The sequence below is a fragment of the Spermophilus citellus genome (genome assembly GCF_964194105.1).
Source record: "Spermophilus citellus genome assembly, chromosome: 8".
Taxonomy (NCBI): Eukaryota; Metazoa; Chordata; class Mammalia; order Rodentia; family Sciuridae; genus Spermophilus; species Spermophilus citellus.
In genome coordinates, this window is record NC_138189.1 from 43310304 (window position 1) to 43326727 (window position 16424).

The 16424-nt window shown below is 41.8% G+C and overlaps 1 pseudogene across 1 annotated transcript; it reads left to right on the forward strand.

The window, feature by feature from the left end:
- The first annotated feature begins 795 nt into the window (after positions 1-795).
- Positions 796-1193, forward strand: LOC308655002 (ADP-ribosylation factor-like protein 2-binding protein; annotated as a pseudogene). The gene has a single exon. The product of its transcript is annotated as an ADP-ribosylation factor-like protein 2-binding protein (transcript).
- Positions 1194-16424: the final 15231 nt, after the last annotated feature.

Below are 16424 nucleotides of genomic sequence, written 5' to 3' on the forward strand. Positions count from 1 at the left end.
TGATAAAGTACCAAGACTGTTGGTCTAACTCAATGCTAAACGGGTACTGGAAAAGCGTTAAACTCTTGGTTAGCCTTCTCTTGCTCGGGTCTGTCTCGTCCATCATTCAGGCCCCCTCCCCTATTCTTGGACAGAAGAGTTGGCTGAAATGTTTGGGATGTTGGGACCCATTAACTATTTTAGTATCTCATCATAGTTTTAATTGCATTTCCTTAATGATTAGTAAAGCTGTATCTTTTTTTGTGTGCTAATTGGCATTAACATATTTAGTGTCTACTCAAGTCTTATGCTCAGTTTCTTATAGAATTAAACATTCATCAGCCTATAACCTCGCCGTTCTACTCCTAGGAAGTAGAAGGAATTTACCCAAGAGAAATGAAAGTACCTGTGCACAAAGACTGTACAAGAATAGTTATAGCAGCTTTTTTCAAAGTAGCTCCCAAATGAAAACGTTTGAATGTCCATCCATAAGAGAAGGCATAAAAAATATGTGCAATTTTCATAAAATGGAGTATTTCTCAAGAATAAAACAGAGCGGGTAACCGACGTCTGGACCCGAGGCGGCGGCGGCGGAGCGGCCTCGCTGGGTAAGGAGGCCCGGCTGGCGCGAGGCCGCAGCCAGGAGCCGGAGGCCGGGCCTCGCGCGTGAGCGCTGAGCCGGCTGGGCCGTGGGCTGCCTGCGGCCTGGGCGGCGAGGCCTCCTCCCGGCTGGCGGGCCGCCATGCCCTCGATGCGGGTGTGGGCTCCGCGGAGCAGGACGGAGGCTGGGCCCGCGCAGGTGGATGCGGCGCCGCGGCGATGGACGCCCTAGAGGAGGAGAGCTCCGCGCTGTCCTTCTCCTCTGCATCCGATGCAGAATTTGATGCTGTGGTTGGATATCTAGAGGACATGATCACGGATGACGAGTTGCAGTTATTACAGAGAAACTTCATGGACAGGTACTACCAGGAGTTTGAAGATACAGAAGAGAATAAACTCATCTACACGCCCATTTTTAACGAATATATTTCTCTGGTGGAAAAATATATTGAAGAACAGCTGCTGGAGCGGATTCCTGGATTTAACAGGGCGGCTTTCACAACTACATTACAGAAAAGGAAGGCCGGGGACTGGACTTAAGCAGTGGCTTAGTGGTGACTTCATTGTGCAAATCATCCTCTATGCCAGCTTCCCAGAACAATCTGAGGCACTAGGTCCCACCTCCAGGCAATGAACAGGAACATTCTGGATGTCACCAGTCTGACAGACTCAGAGAGACTACAGCTAATGACGACAGAAGAGTCCATCTCAGAAAGACTCTGTTCTGCAGCCCTTGGTTTGTGTTAAGTATTGACAGGTCAGAAACAACATGACCGGACCTTTGGACCCACTTCTCCTGAGAAGCCGTTTTGTATTAGTGTTCTTCCCCTCCCCACCTAGTCACCTCTCAGGTGCTTGGGTCAGGCCCCTCTGATCAGGCCCAGGTCAGCCATTCCACCTGGGAGCCCTTCCCTGGTACATGTTGGTGTGCATAACCACAACCATGAACCCTCCTCTTCCCAGCAGGCTTTGCATGAGTCCTTTGTGCACTCACTGCTCTTTTTTACATGGGACATAGTTTCAGTCCTTCACCCTCAATGGGGTTTTTGTTTGGGAGTATTTATCTAGGGAGCTACTGGAGCCAGCTGCCTGTCCTGCGATTTCTGTGTCTCCTCTGATCACAGCTTGTGCTGGCTGTGGGGTCAACCAAGAGAGATGTCCTTTACCTGAAAGCTATGTGTGAAAGTCAACTCCCAGTCTTAACATACCTGGACCTTGTAACACTGTCTTCTGTTGGTCCTGATATAGTCCCACTGTTTCTAGAAGTCTCTTTCAAGCATTATTTTTGAAAAATATTTTTATAGATGAATACTCAGGCAAACTTAGTGGATATGATCTTGGAACTTCCATGATTATCCACCTAAAGATCAAAGTATTATATGCTATGTGCTTTTTAGTCATTAGTGCTGTAAAGATAAAAATGCTTTTCATGTTGGTGCACCTGTTTCAGCAGCCAGAGAATGTCTGCTGTGTGCTGGAACAGGCTGAAGCGACCCTGCATCATGGCATGTCAGGTGTGTTGTGCATGTTGGCTTAAAACCCTTTCTGTGTAAGCCAGTTGTTTGGTTTTTTAATTAGGGTAGGTAAAGACTCTGCAATTTCTTCTTCCTGTCACAATCTCCTGCCAAGATGGTGTTCACTGGTCTAGCTCAGCATGAGGAGGAGGCAGTAGACAGCTTTACTGGTCGTGTGTCAGCTTTGGTTTACTACATTGTTTAGTTTAGTACTGACAGAGAACTTATGTGTGTCACATCCCTGGAAAGAAGGAAAAAAACAGTTCAGTTCCCCTGTGTACTTTTTTTATTTTACTTTTTATAGTGAAAATAAGAATCTGTGCTGACTTTTCACTTATCTTCTGGTTTTAAAGGATGAGCTATAAGCTGTGTGTTTTTCTGTACTAATGTGTCATTTATTACTTTTTGTACCATAAGTAAAATTTGAGGTGTTTTGCAAGAACCATCATTCTAAAAAAAAAAAAAAAAGAATAAAACAGAGCAAACGGTGGACAACAATGCAGATGAATCTCAGAGACATTATGCCGGGTCGTAGGGACAAACACAAAAGAAAACATGCGAGATGGGCCCGTTTAGTGAAGCTCAAGAATAGGCAAAACTAATTTATGGTATTGAAAGGAGAACATTTCTGTTGGTGTGAGGGGATTGACTAAAAGGGGCACAGGAGAACTTTCTGGAGTGATGGAAATATTCTATATTTTTATTTTTGTTGATGGTTACACAGCTGAATCCCTTCACAAAATGTATCAGATTGTGAACCCTAAGAGCGTTGCATTTCATTGTAAATTTTACTTCAGATTGGAAAAGCGGAACTTTATTCTTATGATTTTCTGTGAAACTTTAATTCAGAATGGCACATTTTAAAATACGCTATGATTTCCATTTGGTGAAATTTCTTGAGATCTACTTGATGGCCTGTGTGGTCATTTCCTATAAATGTTTTGCGTATGCCTTCAAAGAACATGTAGTCACAGTTGTCGGGTGCAGTCTACCACATAGGTGACTAAGGTTGCATTTGTGGTATTCAAATCATTTGAATTTTTATTTGATTTTTTTCTTTTGCTTGTTCTGTGAGTTACTGAGAGACATGTGTTAAAATCTTACGTAATCTTTATAATCTTGGACATATTCATTGTAGGTACTTTAAAGATTGTGTCCTGTCTCCATTTGGGCCACCTCTGGGTTTGCTTTCATTGCCTTTTCTTTTTTCTTCCTTTTTTTTTTTTTTTTTTTTTGGTACTGGGGATTGAATCCAGCAGCGCTGTACCACTGAGCCATATCCCCAGCCCTTTTTTTTTTTTTTGTATTTTATTTAAAAACAGGGTCTCACTGAGTTGCCTAGGGCCTTGCTTTTTCAGAGGCTGGTTTTGAACTTGTGATCCTCTTGCCTCAGCCTCCCCAGCTGCTGGGATTACAGGCGTGCGCCACCACAGCTGGCTCGTTGCCTCTTTCTTGAACCGCACCCTGGTATGCCCTGGAATTGCTGCTAGGATGTAGTACTACTTGCAGGAGTTGTAGATACCGTGGAGGTGTCGGTTTTTTTTCTGAGGGCTTACTTTGCTTCTTTTTAATTTTTTTGTAGGTATAGATGGACACAATGCCTTTATTTTGTTTATTTCTATGTGGTGCTGAAGATTGAACCCAGTGCCTCATGCATGCTAGGCAAGCACTGCACCACTGAGCTACAGCCCCAGCCCTTACTTTTGCCTCTGATGGGCATTAGGAGTAGGACAGACCTCCCTAATGGACACAGGGGCCCAGGGGCTGCGCTGATGTGAGGCTGGGTGTGGTATTCTGTGGGCCTTCACCCTCAGGTGCAGACTTCAGTGCTACTGGAAGTATGGCTTATTTACCTGGGCGCCTTTGGTGGGCCCTGAACTCTAATTGTCACCGCCCACCTTGGGGACTGTCCAGGGCTCTGTCTGTTCAGTGCTCAGGCCTCTCTGCTGCTTTCTGCCTGGTTCACGTCGCCTGCCAATCTGCAGATAGGCAAGAGGCAGAATGTTAAACGGGCTTCTCTTCTGGTTCCTTCTCTCTGGGACCTTCCTTTCCATCCTGCGAGATGGACAAAAACTCTGCTCACATTTTGTGTCTCTAAATAGCTGCTTTTTCCTGGGCTTCTCGGCAGCTTGGCCTGTACTTCTGAAAAATCAGTAGTGTCTCAAAAGGAAAAGTGGTATGGGATGAAATGCCAGGCTCGCTTCAGTGTCACCCACCGCTCTGAGATCTTGCCTGGTACGTCCCGAGTAGCCTTCCAATGCCTTTAAACAGGTTTTGGACAAAATTTTTGCCTAACTGGCACAAGCTAGTCCTTCTAGGAACATGTGGAGGACGCCCCCCAACACCCTGAGACTTGGAGGGGCTTCCTTCCATATTATTGCCTTAGAGTGTTGTCTTGTTCCACTTGTTTTTACAAAGGACATATTTGAATCAGGGATTGTTTCCTAGACATTTTCCTCCTCCGTTCCAGTTAACATCTGTTGTCACCATGTCATCCAGGAGATGTAAGTGTAGGAGGGATGGTGTATCTTGCCTACAGGGAGTTTCTGAACCTAGCTAAATCTGATTTGTGTCTGAATAAAAGATGCCTTTGCTACCTCTGGGGACAGAGATAACCTAAGGATTCCCGCCTTCTCTCTGCCTTCTGTCTGCTAGATGGAATGGGTGTATTCTGGCTCCTTGGATTTAGGCTAACCTACCATGAAGAGTGAGTCTGAGAATTCTGTGTGTAAAAACATAGATGTTCTCAGTGTCCACGGGTGTGATTCTTTCCATCCCCTCAAAAGTGGAAACAGTTTATACTAAATATTTTTTTAAAACCCTACAATAAATTTAGGATAAGCTACTCGGGACGTACCATGAAACTTAATATTACTTCACCTAATTGAAAGCCTCAGCAAAAACTAACAAAAGGGCATGGCTTCTGTACTGACTTCTCCGCCAAGGAATGGAAGGCAAAGAGATTCATCTTAAAAGACCTAAAACGTTCTTGATGTTTTGTTTTTTCTCAACAGTTCATGAGAGTAATGATTCCCAGGCTTCCTCAGTGATGTTCCCCATTTTCTGACACCCTTACTGCTGAGGGCGAATTTTCCTTTTTACAAGAAGAAAATATTGGTGGAGGATTATCCAACCAGAAAAGGACTTGTGTCTGTTACGACAGGTAAGTCACCTGCATAGAGGACGGATGGGAAGTAGCTCATGATCTAGGAAGTTCAGAAGAGCATTTCACTTATTGAATGGGAGTCTACAAGTGATTGTATGTAGTTCACTAAGCATCAAGCTCAGGCACCCTTGTCACTGTGATCTTCTAATTCTAGAATGAAGTCCTAGCCCTTCTGCTTACTGAGTAATCCCAGACAGGTTGCTTATATTCTCTGAACCCCAGTTCTTTTGTTTACAAGAGAAAAATTCATAGGAAAATCTTTGCAAATGTGGATGATGGGCATGTAATATAAAAATGTCATTGTCATTGCTTATTGTTTTGTGGCTGTTACAAAATCTCTTGGAATAGTTAATAGCCACACCTCATGGTGATTTTTAACCATAGGGCTGGGTCCTCCAAGTGCTGGGAGGGGGAGGCCTCCCTTCTGAAAACAGCATAATAACATTCCTTGTCTGCAGGTGTCTGCTACACACTCTTTGAAAGTTGGGGGGAAGGATGGAAGTTAAAAAGATCTCATGGCAAGCATTGTGTTAAGTATTTGGGTACATTAGTTCACTTAATCTGTACACCAAGCCTTGCAAAGGGATGTTACTTCTACTGTGACATTTCTTCTCAGGTGATAGGAGCCCTTAGGGAGTCACTTAAAAGAAGGTTGAAAAAAAAAAACACCACTCTCGTTTATTTTATTTTTAGAGATTTTACTGGATGGTGGGAATTGAAATTTTTAATTATTTTGAATTTTTTGCAGTGCACATAGATGGCTTCTGTAATAATTATGTGATTGTTTAAAAATGAACGATGAACTTAAAAAAGAAAATGTTTGTTGAGTACCTCCAGAGAAGCAGTGAAGTAGTTTTAGATGCGTGGTCCCGTCGGTGAACAAAGCAGGCACGGATCTTGCCCTTTTTGGACTATGTCCCAGCATGAAGGGAGATGGTATAAATAATGCACATAACAAATGTGTTATTAGGATATTAGAGGAGATAACTTCATTGAAACCTGCGGCTACAGGTGTGTAATTCCCTAACCTTCCCTCTCCACACATCGGGGAAACCTTAAGGGCCCCTCCCAGCTCTCCCGTAAGGGCCCTTCCCAGCTCTCCCGTGAGCGCGATAGCCAGACCAAGGGAATCAGAGGTGGCGCGGGACCCGCGGCGCAGAACTACCGCTCCCACCAGGACTGACTGCTGAGGTCTCTTGCACCAGCTACGGGGGAGTGGCTACCGGAGGGCAAGTAAAATTCGCTGAGGATTCTCAGCCCCAAGCTCTACAAACTTAGGGTCTGAGGGAATGGCAAACTGGAAGAGTGTGCCCAGTCGTTCATGAAAACAGGGCTCCCGGGAGCAGCAGACCTGGCGTGTAGCCAGTATTGTGGTGAGCGGCACCCGTGAGAGGGGCCTGGCTAGAGGAAAAGTGGGAAGTGACTAGACACAAGAGGAGGCCCGAGGCACTCAGGATTGGAGACTCGCCCAGTCTGGGAGGAGCTGCTGCACAGTGATTGGTTCCCGCGTATTCACAGGAGAAACTTGGCCTGGTGGGCACAGCGCCACCTACTGGAAGAGAAGTTAATCAAACTCTAAGACTGCATTTATTAGTTTTTTTTTTTTCTTTTGTTCTTTTCTCTTTTTTTTTGATTTGGGTTTTTCTTTCATTTTCACTTTTCTTTCTTGGTTTTTTAAAATTTTTTTTTACAATTTTTTTTTAAATTTTTTTTCTTCTAATTTTAATTTTAATTTTTAAATTATTTTTTTTAAATTCTTTTTTTCTTTTTTTATTTCCTATTTTTTTTCTTCTTTTGTCTTTTCATTTCTCTTATCCCCCCTTCCTTGAATCCTACCTGCTTACTCTCATTCTCTTTAGTGACTTCTTCCCTTCCCTTCTAATACCTTTCCTGCCAAGCATCAAATAAATTTATAGGAGTAAACAGTAACTCAGCAGTCAAACAGAACAAGAAGTAACATGAGCAGCTTCAAAAAGCAAGGAAGAAAAGGAGTACAAACAATGCAGGACAGCCTAAATATTCAGGAGGACCTAGAGTCATCAGAAAAATGGTCATATAAAGAACTCAAGGAACACCTTAGACAGATGGAATGGAACCTTAAAGAGGATACAAGACAGCAAATTCAAGCAGCGAAAGAACACATTGAGAATGAATTACATAAACAGATAAAAGAAGAAGTTAAGCATCTTTATCAGGAGATAGAGATTATAAAAAATAATCAAACAATAATTCTAGAAATGAAGGAAACGATAAACCAAATTAAAAACTCAATTGAGAGTATCACTAACAGAGTGGAGCAAGTAGAAGCCAGAACGTCAGATAATGAAGACAAAATATATCATCTTGAAAACAGTCTAGAAAAACATCCAAGAGTTATGGGATAACATAAAAAAACCAAACTTACGAGTCAGCGGGATAGAAGAAGGTACAGAGATTCAAACCAAGGGAATGAGTAACCTGCCGAATGAAATAATTACAGAAAACTTTCCAGAAATAAAAAAGGAAACAGATATATAAATTGAAGATGCATACAGGACACCGAGCACACAAAATCACAGTAGACCAACGCCAAGACACATTGTTATGAAGATATCCAATATACAGAACAAAGAGAAAATATTAAAAGCTACAAGAGAAAGGAGACAAATTACATTCAGTGGTAAACCAATAAGGTTAACAACGGATTTTTCATCACAGACACTGAAAGCAAGAAGGTCATGGAACAATGTATTTCAAACACTGAAAGACAATGGATGCCAACCAAGAATTCTATACCCAGCAAAATTAAGCTTCAGGTATGACAACGAAATAAAAATCTTTCATGAAAAACAAAAGTTAAAAGAATTTGCAGCCAGAAAACCAGCATTGCAAAGCATTTTGAGCAAAACACTACACGAGGAAGAAATGAAAAACAATAACCAAAACCATCAGTGGGAAGTGCCTCAGTAAAGACAGAGGGCGAGGGGAAAGATAATCATGGAGAAACAAACTAAATTTTTTTTTAAAAAGGATAAATAATCAAACATGGATGGAAGTTCAAACCATATATCAATAGTAACTCTGAATGTTAATGGCTTAAACTCTCCAATAAAGTGACATAGGCTGGTATCATGGATTAAAAAAACAAATCCAACAATATGCTGCCTCCAAGAGACACATCTTATTGGAAAAGACATACACAGGCTGAAGGTGAAAGGATGGGAAAAAATATACCACGCACACGGTCCTCGTAAGCAAGCAGGGGTGGCCATCCTCATATCGAATAAAATCGACTTCAAGACTAAGTTAATCAAAAGGGATAAAGAAGGTCATTATACACTGTTAAAAGGAACCATTCACCAACAAGACATAACAATTATCAATATTTATGCACCAAATAATGGTGCTGCGACATTCATAAAACAAATTCTCCTCAAGTTCAAGAATCAAATAGACCACAACACAATAATTATGGGTGACTTCAACACACCTCTCTCACCATTGGACAGATCCTCCAAACAAAAGTTGAATAAAGAAACTATAGAACTCAATATCACAATCAATAACCTAGACTTAACTGACATATATAGAATATATCAACCATCATCAAATGGATATACTTTTTTCTCAGCAGCACATGGATCCTTCTCAAAAATAGGCCATATATTATGCCATAGGGCAACCCTCAGTAAATATAAAGGGGTGGAGATAATACCATGCATTTTATCTGATCATAATGGAATGAAACTGGAAATCAATGATAAAAGAAGGAAGGAAAAATCCTACATCACATGGAAAATGAACAATATGTTACTGAATGATCAATGGGTTACAGAAGACATAAAAAAGGAAATCAAAAATTTCTTAGAGATAAATGAAAATACAGACACAACATATCGGAATCTATGGGACACAATGAAAGCAGTTTTAAGAGGGAAATTCATCGCCTGGTGGTCATTCCTCAAAAAAAAGAAAAAACCAACAAATAAATGAGCTCACACTTCATCTCAAAGCCCTAGAAAAGGAAGAGCAAAACAACAGCAAATGTAGCAGAAGGCAAGAAATAATTAAAATCAGAGCGGAAATCAATGAAATTGAAACAAAAGAAACTATTGAAAAAATTAACAAAACTAAAAGTTGGTTCTTCGAAAAAATAAATAAGATCGACAGACCTTTAGCCATGCTAACAAAGAGAAGAAGAGAGAGAACTCAAATTACTAACATACGGGATGAAAAAGGCAATATCACAACAGATGCTACAGAAATACAGAAGACAATTAGAAATTATTTTGAAAACCTATATTCCAATAAAATAGAGGATAGTGAAGACATCGATAAATTTCTTAAGTCATATGATTTGCCCAGACTGAGTCAGGAGGATACACACAATTTGAACAGACCAATATCAATGGATGTAATTGAAGAAGCCATCAAAAGACTACCAACCAAGAAAAGCCCAGGACTGGATGGGTATACAGCGGAGTTTTACAAAACCTTTAAAGAAGAATTAATACCAATACTTTTCAAGTTATTTCAGGAAATAGAAAAAGAGGGAGCTCTTCCAAATTCATTCTATGAGGCCAACATCACCCTGATTCCGAAACCAGACAAAGACACCTCAAAGGAAGAAAACTACAGACCAATATCTCTAATGAACCTAGATGCAAAAATCCTCAATAAAATTCTGGCGAATCGAATACAAAAACATATCAAAAAAAATGTGCACCATGATCAAGTAGGATTCATCCCTGGGATGCAAGGATGGTTCAATATACAGAAATCAATAAATGTTATTCACCACATCAATAGACTTAAATATAAGAACCATATGATCATCTTGATAGACGCAGAGAAAGCATTCAACAAAGTACAGCATCCCTTTATGTTCAAAACATTAGAAAAATTAGGGATAACAGGAACTTACCTTGACATTGTAAAAGCTATCTATGCTAAGCCTCAGGCTAGCATCATTCTGAATGGACAAAAGTTAGAGGCATTCCCTCTAAAATCTGGAACAAGACAGGGATGCCCTCTATCACCACTTCTATTCAATATAGTTCTCGAAACACTGGCCAGAGCAATTAGACAGACGAAAGAAATTAAAGGCATAAAAATTGGAAAAGAAGAACTTAAATTATCACTATTTGCAGATGACATGATTCTATACCTAGAAGACCCAAAAGGGTCTACAAAGAAACTACTAGAACTAATAAATGAATTCAGTAAAGTGGCAGGATATAAAATCAACACGCATAAATGAAAGGCATTTCTGTATATCAGCGACAAAACTTCTGAAACGGAAATGAGGAAAAACACTCCATTCACAATATCCTCAAAAAAAAATAAAATACTTGGGAATCAACCTAACAAAAGAGGTGAAAGATTTATACAATGAAAACTACAGAACCCTAAAGAGAGAAGTAGAAGAAGATCTTAGAAGATGGAAAAATATACCCTGTTCATGGATAGGCAGAACTAACATCATCAAAATGGTGATATTACCAAAAGTTCTCTATAGGTTTAAGGCAATGACAATCAAAATCCCAATGGCATTTCTTGTAGAAATAGATAAAGCAATCATGAAATTCATATGGAAAAATAAAAGACCCAGAATAGCAAAAGCAATTCTAAGCAGGAAGTGTGAATCAGGCGGTATAGCGATACCAGATTTCAAACTATATTACAGAGCAATAGTGACAAAAACAGCATGGTACTGGTACCAAAACAGGCGGGTGGACCAATGGTATAGAATAGAGGACACAGAGACTAATCCACAAAGTTACAACTATCTTATATTTGATAAAGGGGCTAAAAGCATGCAATGGAGGAAGGATGGCATCTTCAACAAATGGTGTTGGGAAAACTGGAAATCCATATGCAACAAAATGAAACTGAATCCTCTCCTCTCACCATGCACAAAAGTTAACTCAAAATGGATCAAGGACCTTGATATCAAATCAGAGACTCTGCGTCTGATAGAAGAAAAAATTGGCTCCGATCTACATATTGTGGGGTCGGGCTCCAAATTCCTTAATAGGACACCCATAGCACAAGAGTTAATAACAAGAATCAACAAATGGGACTTACTTAAACTTAAAAGTTTTTTCTCAGCAAGAGAAACAATAAGAGAGGTAAATAGGGAGCCTACATCCTGGGAACAAATTTTTACTCCTCACACTTCAGATAGAGCCCTAATATCCAGAGTATACAAAGAACTCAAAAAATTAGACAATAAGATAACAAATAACCCAATCAACAAATGGGCCAAGGACCTGAACAGACACTTCTCAGAGGAGGACATACAATCAATCAACAAGTACATGAAAAAATGCTCACCATCTCTAGCAGTCAGAGAAATGCAAATCAAAACCACCTTAAGATACCATCTCACTCCAGTAAGATTGGCAGCCATTATGAAGTCAAACAACAACAAGTGCTGGCGAGGATGTGGAGAAAAGCGTACACTTGTACATTGCTGGTGGGACTGCAAATTGGTGCGGCCAATTTGGAAAGCAGTTTGGAGATTCCTGGGAAAGATGGGAATGGAACCACCATTTGACCCTGCTATTGCCCTTCTCGGACTATTCCCTGAAGACCTTAAAAGAGCATGCTACAGGGATACTGCCACATCGATGTTCATAGCAGCACAATTCACAATAGCTAGACTGTGGAACCAACCCAGATGCCCTTCAATAGATGAATGGATAAAAAAATGTGGCATCTATACACAATGGAGTACTATGCAGCAATAAAAAATGACAAAATCATAGAATTTGCAGGGAAATGGATGGCACTAGAGCAGATTATGCTTAGTGAAGCTAGCCAATCCCTAAAAAACAAATACCAAATGTCTTCTTTGATATAATGAGAGCAAGTATGAACAGAGCAGGGAGGAAGAGCAGGAAGAAAAGATTAACATTAAACAGAGACATGAGATGGGAGGGAAAGGGAGAGAAAAGGGAAATTGCATGGAAATGAAGGGAGACCCTCATTGCTATACAAAATTACATATAAGAGGTTGTGAGGGGAATGGGAAAATAAACAAGGAGAGAAATGAATTACAGTAGATGGGGTAGAGAGAGAAGATGGGAGGGGAGGGGAGGGGGGGATAGTAGGGGATAGGAAAGGTAGCAGAATACAACAATTACTAATAGGGCATTATGTAAAATTGTGGATGTGTAACCGACATGATTCTGCAATCTGCATTTGGGGTAAAATTGGGGGTTCATAACCCACTTCAATCTAATGTATGAAATATGATATGTCAAGAGCTTTGTAATGTTGTGAACAACCAATAAAAAAAATAAAATAAAATTACTTATTTGAGTAAAAAAAAAAGGATATTAGACACTAGCAAAAATATGGAAAAAAGAAAAATAGAGCAGAGTAAGGGGAATTAGGAGTATTTGAAGGTGGACGGGTCCTCCTTTTAGTGTTAAGTTGAATAGCTAGAGGCTCACTGAGGAAAGATGGCATCTCCCAGAGGAAGCAGCTGATACAAAGGCCCTAAGGAGGGGATGTAGCTGTTACATTCCAGGAAAGAGTAAGTGGGAATTTGGAGAGGCAATGTCAGGTCCAGAGGAAATCATGACATCTCTATTGGTTAGATACTGTCTTGGTCCATTTTCTGCTGCTATAACAGAATACCTGAGACTGGGTAGTTTATAAAGGACAGGAATTTCTTTGGCTCATGGTTCTGGAAGCTGAGAAGTCCAAGAGTGTGGTCTTCATGTTGATCATCTGATGGAGGAAGGTGGAAGAGCAACAGAGGGCAAAAGCAAGAGCAGGCCAAACTTGCTTTTCTAGTAGGTACATTTTTGCACTGACTAACCCAATGCCGTGATAGGGACGTGACCCAGTCAGCTCTCATTAAGCCCCACTGTTGCATTCAGAATTAAGTTTCCAACCTGAGGGGTTCACATGCAAACCATGGCAGATATACAAGAGAAGTTTCCTTCTTCACTACCTGGTTTACTGTAGGTGTGTTTCCTCTGTGGTGAACACACACACACACACACACACACACACACACACACACACTAAGTAAATTAGACCTGCATCACCACACTGGTTTGCTAGGCTGCCATCACAATGTACCAAGAAGCACGTGGTCACAACAGAATTGTATTATTTCACGGTTCTATAGGCAAGTCCAAAATCAAGTTAGTGCCATGCTCTCTCTGAGACAGAGGAGGGGATCCTTCCCTACTTCTTCCTGACTTCTGGTGGCACCTGGCAGTCCCTGGTGCTCCTCAGCTGGCAGCTGGGTCACTCGAACATCTGCCTGTGTTGTCACGGGGCTTCTCTGCTGGGTCTGTGTCTTCAGTGGTCATTTCCATCTTCCTGTATGAGCACCCACATGTGGGGGTAAGGGCTCATGCCCTTCCAGTGACACCTCATCTTAACTCATTACAACTGCAATGACCTTATGTCCAAGCAGGGTCCCTTTCTGTGGAACAGGGGATCAGGACCTCAGCATATCTTTTTGGAGAACCATAATTAAACCCACCATAGTCATCCTAAACACTTAATAGAGATTACCATTCCCGTCTTTTAAGTGGAGAAACCAGCTCAGACAGTGCAAATGACTGGCTGAAGGCCAGAGTCAGCAATCCAAAAAGCCAGATCAAAATGACCCTGTGCCACGTGCCACGTGACTGTGATATCAGGATGGAACTGATGGGGAGCTGCCCAGGACTGGCGCGGGAGTTGCACCCAGTCAGGATTGTAGTCCCATCGGTGTGGCCCAGCGCTCCCACCCAAGGAGTCCTGTCTGCCTCCCACTCCCACTTTGCCTGTTTCATCTCAAAGCCTGAGAACATAGGAAACAGATGCTTCTTTTCTCTTTTAGGACTTTTTCCAGGAAATAATACTGCAATTAATTTATGTGGCTTACAGAACATTTTGTGACAAGAATACATTTTTCCCCCTCAAATAATATGGGGGAAAAATTGTGTGTGTGTGTGTGTGTGTGTGTGCGCGCGCGCGCGTGCATGCACGCACATGGCTCGCTGAGTAGACTGGCTTATTGCAGTAGAATGAGGGGGCTTAGAAAGCATTTAGTAAGTTTTGCTTTTCATTACATTTAAAGACACCTTCTAAATATGAAGCTTGCCTGGCCGTTTGTGAGTCTGAACCAACACCAGAGCCATATTTTAGACATAGTGTTGAGAGGTACACCTGAGAAGAAGAAGGACACATCAGAACAGAACGCAACAGTGCCCATGCTTGTGAGGACACACAGCCCTCAAGTGACATCCCTGGCTGGGCTGACTATGGACGAAGTGACCCAAGATGGTTGCGCTGGCGCAATGTCTAAATCCTGGTCAAGGAAAGCCAGCACGCAAATCTGAGTGTTCATTCTGGGAGGCGAGATAAAGCTGCAATAGGAAGAAAATATCCCAAGGTCAAGAGCAGAAAGAGTAGAGATGCACCAAGAAGCTGATCTGAGGCAAGGTGAACGGCTGAGGCGCTGGTGGGTGAGGGCTAGGGAGGCCTGTCTGTCCAGGGCTCCGAAGCCACGATGGGTGTGGACAGGGCAGGTGGCGGACAAGCCTGGTCTGCCTCTCCTGAGTGGGTCATGGTTTCCTTTCAAGGTCCCTTCTTGTCACCTCTGTTCTAAATGTGTTTTGGTGCCCCTTAAGCTACAGGGCTTCTTCCCCTGAACGACAGCCTGCTTTGGATCTCTGTGTTGAAGCCTGTATTCTTCTAAGTATAAAATGGTCAAAAAGAGAAACCATGCTTCTTTTCCAAAGATCTTTCTGCTCTCTGTTAACATTGATTTGCTTTGATCCTGAAAGTGTGTGGAAATTGCCCCTTTTCGTATCCTCCCACCCCAGTTTGCTGCTCCGTACAGCCAGCTAAACCACACAGGCCTGTCAGGCTTCGTCAGGTGGACACAGGCCTATTCAGTTGGCTTCGGGTGACCCAGCCAGCAGTTGGTCACTGTACATCAACAGTTGCTGTTCCTGCCACTACTTATGCTGACTGTGAAGTTAGACTGTGTGGCCAAACAAAGCAGGGGTCACTGGTTTGAATTACTTCTGTGCTACAGACATCTGGGAAATACTGTGCTTTTCACACACAGAAAGGTCAAAAGGTGACAAATAGTAGAATTGAGAGACCTCCTTAATCCCTCTTCACTCTGTGGAATGGGAACAAAATCCTCCCCTTGTTTCCCAGTGGTGTTAGATTGTTGAACAATGAGAAAAGACGAGTCTTTTAATTATAAAACATTTTTTAATTATTCAGGTGAAATCCATGTAACGTCAAATCAGTCATTTAAAGCAGACAGTTTGGTGGCATTGAGTACATTCACAGGGTTGTACAACCATCACTGCTTTCTCATTCCAGAACATTCCCATTACCTGGACAAAAGACCATACCCTTTTAACAGTTATTCCCATTTCTTCCTCTTCTCAGCTCTAGAAACCACCCATCTGCTTTTGGAATTTTCCTATCAATTTATCTGTTCTAGATATTTCATTTGAATGGAATTATACTTAGGTGGCCTTCTGTGTCTGGTAAAACATTTATTTCTAATTGCAAATCACTTACTGTTTTTTTAGTATCATTATGTGAGGAGAGTTGGGGTGCTATGGGAATGTTAATTTCTTTCTAATTGGGACTTCCAAGAAGAAAACCCCTTCAGGAGTATCTGCTCCCCTTTTATGGCTTAATGAGACAAAGAGCGGTTTGGAATTAAGGTACTTAAAATATGACGATATAGAGAATTTGACTTTTCCTTAGTTCATTTCACGTGGGGCTCAATCCCATCCGGTGTTTTGCCCCAAACTCTGACTCACGCCATTGTTCCAGTGGTCTGAACTCCAGTGGATCCCATCATACAAATGAACCTGTAACTGATATTTTGGCATTGGGATAGCTAGAGATTATATTGCTAGTCTAAGCAACAAAGCGTAGTCTCTCCCAAGGGAGTTAGATGATACCAGTTGTTGAAGATGAAAATTTGAGGCATACTTGACACTGTCATCTCCTGGGGGTGCTGATCCCTGGTCCCTCCTCCCGGCTCTCCTGGGTGAAACTGCTCAGGGAGGGCTCAGGGATGCAGACGGAAGCTTGAAATGTGATTCCTCTCCCCATCTGCCCTACGTAACCTAAGACTGCTGCACAGCCGAAGCTGGCAGAGAATTGGGAAAATGGATGTTGCACAAGGTTCTGAAGGC